The sequence below is a fragment of the Bombus bifarius genome, unplaced genomic scaffold, assembly GCF_011952205.1.
Source record: "Bombus bifarius isolate JDL3187 unplaced genomic scaffold, Bbif_JDL3187 scf7180000007979, whole genome shotgun sequence".
NCBI lineage: Eukaryota > Metazoa > Arthropoda > Insecta > Hymenoptera > Apidae > Bombus > Bombus bifarius.
In genome coordinates this window covers 1,875,407-1,883,991 of record NW_022884364.1, presented here as the reverse complement: position 1 = coordinate 1,883,991, position 8,585 = coordinate 1,875,407, and positions in this window count along the sequence as shown.

The following is an 8,585-nucleotide window of genomic DNA, read 5'->3' as shown; positions in this document are numbered from 1 at the left end:
ATACTAGTTATTATGTTCCGATTATTCGATGCTTCGAAAAGAATTTGTTTGCATCGTATCAATATCGCGTAGTGTTTTGTTGTCCGTTACGTTTGTTTTCCGTGTTACCGAATTGTTGCGAATTCTCGACTAAAGAGTAACCGGTCAGATCAAACCGATCGGTCGATATCGCGTACCTCGAATAACTGAACGCTCACGATGGAATAGATCGAGTGTTAGAGTAATCTAGCACTGTATTTGCACTTGTTGTATAAAAGTAAAGTGAGATGTTATGAACACGGCTGTGGTAAGATCTTGTTGGGAGTGAAATATTTCACCCGCACGGTACGATGTCTGACGATGAACTGTCCTCCTATGTTGCTGATTCTCCCTACCAGCCGTTGGATTTCGTCTGTCCATCGTGACTTTCCGGCTGAACTTCTCCCGGGGTTTTTTACCTGACCTCGGAGTCATTAGGTTTACAGCTCGGGGAGGAAATGTAATTCGAAATTTCTTAAAGAAGGGAATGAGCCTGCCCGTGCCATAAACGAACAGCCACTCAAAATTCCGAACACGAATCGTAATCACGACACGCGTTCCTATTCTACTGCCTGACTAGACGCTAAACCAACTACTTAATCAAGATTCTTCAACAACTTGCGGTTTAATTAAAATTAATATCATTCCATTAGTATCAATAGTCGCGTACAATGAAATATATTGGAGCTTTAAGCACATGGAAGCGCTACGTCAGCAGTACAAACATCGTCTGATACGAGAAAGCGTGTCATTCGTTTATTCCACTCCGATTTTATTTACAAAGCATCGAACGTTTGATTAATATGCAAATATCGTATCGATTTAGCGATCGTGATATATTCGATCTACTGAAAAATTCGTTTGATTTACGAATGGCATTGTGCTAAGCTCGTAAGTAATTTTGCCCCGATTTTGCGTTTTATCTTTAAAGAAAATAAAACTTAAATATTTCTTTCGGGAGAACAAAGAGCCTTTTCAGACTCTCTACATATTATTGTTGAAGAAAGGTACAGCGAAATTAGCATTCTCCGTCTGGTCGTTTTCGTTGTTCGTGATAAACTTTTAACCTCGAGCAAGGTTTTTCAAAATTCCGTGAAGTTGCTGTTGCAACTTAAAAGATGTAGCCGCTGGTCGAAAGTTTATAGACGATGGTTGGAGTTCCAGAGAAAAGAGACTGGAGAAAAGAGAAAAGGAAGGAAGAAAAATTTTGTGACCGAAAGAAATACACTCTGTGCTCACCTATCCGTTCGATGCAGCAATAGCATCCGTAATGTATGAACTTCCGGCAAAAGAACGGGTCGTGCAACGAATAAATATGTGTATCAACGTCGTAGACAACGTTCATTGTCCCTGCAAGATATCTGTGAAGCGAAACACAGAGAATTATCGCGACTGGATTGTGTATTAACTGTGATTAATGATTCTAAGTTAATGCTATTAACCCATTCATTGCCAGGCAAATTCTATTAGTCGCAGATATAGTACTAAAATGTACTAAAACTCACAGTTGGCGTCACTGACTCCGTAAACTACGAAATATCTCGTAGTTGGCAGTGAATGGGTTAAACGTTTATGTAACTAGTAAATGAAAAATGGAGAGGCATATACGTCGTTATTTAAGCTTATTCGCATTTAAATAGTTTATTTATGTATATTTTCTGATGTGGTTTATTTATAGCTATGTTTTGTCTGTAGCACGGCATATGTTAACAAAGACGATACCATGAATTCGTCAATGAACAAATAAACGAGGAATTAATAAAACAATTGCGGAATCACGCGAGCGTAGTACAGCTCCATTTATCTGAACTTGTCGGGGCCAAACAGTTTATATAATTGGAGTTCGTACGTATAACAGGAACTCAGCAATTATCCCCCACTACCTATTATTTTTCGTTGATATAATAGGGGCGCAGTTTTACATAAATAAATTTAACCAGTAAATGTTGAGTTAATCGAGCATTAATTAAAACATCGTTCGGATAAATGGGGTTCTGTTGTACGAATGAAAAGTACGCAAATAAACGAAGAGAAAATGTCTAACGATGAGAAAGACGACATGATTATTCCAACTATGTCTAACACCGATAGTTTAATACGTGAGCGCGTTGTCACATACCCAAACCGAAAGATATTAGTAGAATAATATTAATTGGAAAGAAAATTAACCAGTAATTGCGATTTGTTAGCTCGAATGACCCGATCATGATTCCGTTTATCGAGGCTAAACCGCGCAACGTTCATGGAAGACGCGCGCATAGCAGAATTGCCCTCATAAATTATGCTCCGAAACCAATTCGATCATCGACCGAAAGTCATGCGCGTCCAATTACGCGATTAACAGGCTGAAAACGAAATTACTCTCGCGAGGTCGAACATCGGCAACAGAATTCGATGCACGGAATCGCGTGTGTCGAAAATTCGTCACACGCCGTGCGGCACACGCCACATACCTTGCACCTTACGCCTCACACCTCGCATTCCATATCCTATTTCGTTCGGTTATGGCTATCGATAAGCTAGGTTAAAAAAAAGTCATGTATATTCCGCACGTTGCATGGAACCGATCGCAGTAAAGTGGAAAATATGCACCGTGACTGCGTCCCCTGTACTATGCCAACATGCTCTGATTACAGCCTTTTGTGTGCACGATAAATCTGAATGGTCGATTTATCGATGTTTACTTAAATTTCAATCTCGATTTAAATTGCACCAGCCGGATATCTGTTTATAATGACGGTCGCAAATCACAGAGCGAGAGAGAGAAGAGGGAATAACGAAACTGATATAATTTTCTCGTTCGATGAAAAGCGTCCGCTCTAGAAATCGCGGACATCTATATTTAATAATTAACATATATGACAACGGGGTAGAACCCTTGTTACGAAAAATACGAAACGGCATTCATACATAAAAATTAAAATATAACAGAGAGAAAAGCAGAGAAATAAATTCTTGAAGCTATTCAGACTAATAAAACTCCAAGATTAATTAAACGTAATAAGAATGCTATTCGATTGACTGTTATAACGAGAATAACGATACTGTACAGAATAATGATAATAATAAAAATAACGATAATAGTATAATATAAAAGCGAGTATAAATTTAGATAGCAAAGTAAGGTAGAATAAAACGGAACAAAGAAAAGAGGGGAGGGAAGAAAAAGATTAAAAGAAATATCTCTATAAGTCGTGACATTCTCGGTGAATTGCAAACGAAGAATGCATGCGATCGTCGTCCGATCCTCTGCCGTCTCGAAACTGTGAACAACTTTTTCGTTTTGTACCCGGTGAATGACGGGAAGAAGAGGAAGAATTCAGAAAGGTGGTGGAATGGGTGTTGATTCCCTCGTTTCGCCGATAGATCCAGAAATACCTCGACAGCGAGTAAGCTACAGCCCCATAAATCTGAAATCTGTACGATAAAACGCGCTGACACGGCAGCGATTGTAATTGCACCGAGTGCTCCGTGAACTGTGCATTTACATGGGACGCGTACACACCCTGTAAACAACATACGCGATAGAATGCCGCTTGATGTTCCACTTGGTGAACAAACTTTTCTGTTAAAGTCGTTGGGTGCAGCATCCACACACGCACAAACCTCTGTCCCATTTGCCTCCGAAGTTCGTTGCGATGCCAATATCTACACCTTTTCCCATACACTGACATTCTGTTTACACGCTTACAAGCGTCTGCTCGTGCTCGTACGTTGCTGTTCGACCGATGTTTTCGCGCATTCTCTCCTTTGATCTAATATTAGAGGACGTTGTTCGCCAATTGCTTTTCACCTTAGAATTATGTACAGTACTTGCTGTCTCGGAAACGCACACGAGTTACCCGCCCTGGCTGCGATTTCATACTGATGCAATCCTTCAACGTGCTGTGATGTTCAGGAGGCGTTCAGCTTCGCAGTCGCTGATACGACGAAACAATTATGCGTTGTCGAGTTGTCGCGCAGTCGTCTGCAGACGATGCGCGTGTGTACGAAGCTATTTGCACGTTAGGTCGTGGATTTAGGTGCGAGCGTAAGCAATGGTAGTCGGCGAGATTCGAGTCGCGGTCGGTCGCTCAGTCGACTATCAAAACAATGCCATTTCTCACGCGGTTATGCACGGCCCATTTAAGAGACTACGACAGTGGCGTGCTCGCCGCTCCACTTTGCTTTCCACACCTCGCTTCATTTCATCTTCGATGAAGCCTTTACCTCGCGAAGCCACGAACTGCCTAGCGATTCCATCAAATAATTCACGCTCGTTCGCCTCCTTCGCATTATCGAACTTTCTGTTATCGAATTATGATATAGTTTCGTGCCGTGTCAGCGATCCTAGTTTCTTCCTTGCTGTACCTCTCATTCGAGTGTTACGCATTGGTTTGGTTGGTAAATCGCAGACAGATATATGCGCAAACTACGATAGTCGAAAAAGTTACGGAATCGCACAATGTAGTATTTGTGTACCTTCGAATAAAATATCTCCTATAGAAGCAAATATAAACTCGGAAAATGACGTCGCGTACAACGTATGGATGTACTACTCGCAGCCAATCTAATGCGATAGCAAGCCATTCGTTTTGTGGATTGTACTTTCTACGTCATTTTATTCCTTACGTTATTTCTGTATTACGTGCTATATAAACATTTTATTTCCATATCGCAGAAACAGCTGATATATGTAAATCAAATATTATTTATCTACTATGTATGAAACGAATGTATGAAATTTTGTCAGATGCTATTTTAATACTTAACGATTAGATCTCGCAATTGTGATAGACATAAGTACACTAATATACGAACTGCATTCCTAAAATTTCTGATGAAATTTTATTACAGAATACTCCTGAATCCATTTATTCGAAAGGTTTTTCCTTTATTTCTTGTTGTAAAATACATTGATATTTTTAAAATTGTAGCATACCATACGTGTGCTGACAAGCACATACGCGATATAGTATTAATTTGTTCGATAAATTGTCAAAATCGAAGGATTTTCCGCGATCCGGGAAAGAGTGGTTGTTTGAAACGAGTAGCAAAGCTAACAAACTGTCGGCCTGTGTTAAAATATTCCGCACGTTTTCCTCCTAGAGTTTCGGTATGGATTTTAACACCGACCCTGTAATTGGTTTGCTATTTCAATTAAAATGGATTTCAATTAAAAACACTGAAAGTGTCAAATCTGATATGTAGTTTTTCAACTATATATCCATACTCGCGATTGATATTCGCTTCTTTTGGTTAATCGCGTTTGTATACTAATACCACTGTATCGATACTATAAAATAATAAGGACGTATCACAAAGAAGTACGATTGTCGTGAAAATAAATTTGTTTTATTTTACATTTAACAATCGAGCTTAGCTCGGTAACGAATTGATTTTTCTCATTGTATCGCAAACTATATAATATCATTATCATCGAAACGTAAACGAATTATATCGGAAAGAAACAACTTGATCGGATTACTTGCGACAACCGTGGCTAAGGATTTCAATTTCATTCTCATTTCAATATCAATTTTCCAGTGCTGGTCTAGGTAACGGGAATTTAGCCGAACGTAATACACGTACCAAACGTTATAATCGATGTTGGAAAAGTTCGAGATACATCTCGAATTATATTTCCGTGTAATCTGATAATAGGCAGCGAAATGAATTCACAGACTACCCGCGTAACAGTGCATTAAAAGCGGTACTTTCATTACCTTAACAACGTAGCGTCGCTAACCTAGCGTTCATAAGATTCGGGCATAGCCTTGGTGTTGGATCGATTGTTTAAAATGCAAATATTGGCAAACAAAGAGGTCGGAGATAGGCGACGAAGTGATTCTCTACTGGAGGCGAATAATCTTGCAAGATCGTGGATAGCTGCGTCGCCAATGGCGAACGAATAAATTTTCAAGCCCTGCGTACCACGTTAAGCCTGCGTTCGAACTTAATCCGTAATTTAAGTTCCTCGATCGCGAATGTATCGATTCTATTCGTGGGTGGCGATAACGTTACGATATAAACCTGAGACAAATTTCGCAAACAACCACTGCTCCGGCGACTTCTCTTTCTTTTCTACTCAACCTTCCTCGATCGATTCAAGATCGTAGCCCGTTGCCTGTGGAAATCTCAGCTTCGAGCCAATTTCTCACGGTTGATTTGAATCGTTAATTGGAAGCGCTTATCGTCGTTGCAGCGCGTCGCCTAGCAGAGTTCTCTGTGTCTGTGCAAACGGCCTGTACATGTACAACTTAATCGCAAAACCATCTCCGTGTTCTCCTATCGCGGCTACCTTTCCTCCTGCTATTATCCACAGTTAATTACTGTCCGCATAATTGTCACCTTCTCCGGGAAATGACTTTGCCATTTAGTCCGAAATTCTACCACGCGAAACCCACTGAGATCGCGTCAAGTTATAACTCTCGGTGTCGTCCAACGCCCCATCTTCTACCACGTCCTATCACGCGAGCTAAATGGGAGTGAAATTATTATTAGCTAACTGGATAGATCTCCTCCTTTCTCTTCCTTTTTGCTTTTTTTCGGAACTTTTTTCCCTTCCAGAGAAATAACCAATTTCCTTGAGTGAACGGTGCGCAGCACGCCGCGCTGGCACATAATATCATGAGCGTTACTTTTAAAGGCTACCGCGGTAATATGTAAATTTTGTAAGTGCACCGATAAAACGAATAGCCTGTGCTCTCGACGCGAGTTACGTCATACCCATGAGCATGGTGGAAATTGAATTTTCGTCGAAGAATGATAACTGTTTACATTTCAAATCCGCTGGACGCGCTACCGCTCTGTAATCCGTACTTTAGCCGACTTTCCGAACTCTACTGTTACGATTAAAAGAAGGAAAAATTGCATCGCGAGAATACAATCTGTGTCGTAATCGTAGCGCAATGCCGTAACGATTTTAATCGAATTAATCGCACACGACGAGACTCGCTGGAATTTCAAAAATTGGGTCGATACACTGAAATCTCGCGTTCACTCCCTGTCATCTAAACCACTGACGTTAGCACGAAGGAAATACATATCTATTTACATGGTAACACATCTGCGCATCACGATATCTCGTTAGGACGCAAACTTATAGGATTCAGTCAGGAGGGTATTAGATTCTAACGATCTCTCACTTCTCCGATTCGTTACCGAGAAAGCTAAAAGCAGTTCAGTCAAGACCCCGAAAGAACCGTTCCCGGCATGGTATTGGAGAGACGCAGGAGTAGCTATATCGTCGTGTCTACCATACGTCACCGGAAACTCTGAAAGCTCGCGACATAATTGGAGTTTCGAAACAGGCCGATCGGTTTCGAAAGGATAATTTATCGTGCCTGCAAAGCAAGCCGAGACAGTGGTGGTTCAGCAATAACCGGTTCGTCATTAGTGGGATCTTCTCAAACGTGCTTTATCATCGATTAAGACCTGAACTCGCGCGTTAAGCCCACCCACGTGTTATTTATTGGTACGTATGTTATCCGGATTCCTCTATTACCTTGCCTCTGTCTGTATAAATTGGGTAATTTACAGGGACATGTCTGCACCAAGCGTCGTAACGAGCTGCTCTGTAGCGTTAACGATCCGCACGGAACTTTCTATTTAAGTGCAGTTGCAACGAAAGGACAGGAAACTCTTTCGAAAACACGATTCTCTTTAAATAATATAATTTCTCAGCGTTTGAAAGACACGTTCGAACGAAACAGAAAAAAAGGTATCCTCGGCTGTTCGTTAACACATTACTCTTCGAGAACAGTAAATTCGTCGGTGTCAAGAAAGGGTTAATGGAAAAAGCGTATCTGTAACGTGTCCAATAGCCCGTCTCCCTCTACACTGTTCTACCAGAGGTCTTTTTATTTCCCTACCACGCCACGTTCCAGATCATCTAGCTGAGACTATAAAACGCTGTCCGCTTTGCCCCTTCTTGATCTGTCGTCTTCGTCTTTTCGCTTCTCTCGATCTTCAGTCTCTCTATCTTTTTGCTTTAACCAGCATCCAGTACGAACGTGTCGTTTCACAGCAACGTTAGCTCGTCCGATGCTTTTTCTACCATGTTTCACCCCTTCTACTCTCTCCTGATCCCTCTACCCACGACTCTTTGGTGGTATCCTTCACCCTTCATCGCCTCACACGTGTACCGTAAAGTTGGACGCGCAAGTAGAAGATATATTCAGAAAACGTTTATGGTCGCGATACTTTCGCTAGGTTGAAAATTTTATTTAGGCCGAAGAGCCAACCATGCCGCGTCGCTGTCGTTGCTCGCGTCGATCGATGAAAATGATCAAGTAATACGAACAAAAAAAGTTTCTATGGTACGACGAGGAGAATCACGATAGAAGTTGAATATAACATTCGTTCGTTTTTTCAAAATTAAATATTTTTGTTCGACAACCGGTTTTCCATGGCAAACGTTGTTGTTGGCGATCATTGAGGTTTCATATGGAGTTCTATTTTCGAAATGGAGTTCGAAGAAAACTCATTTGCTTTGTCTAGAAAAAAATAGGAATGGTTCCCAATTATTTTAACAATGAAAAAAAGAGAGAAGAACGAAGAAATGTTTTTTTTTTACCAGAACGTAA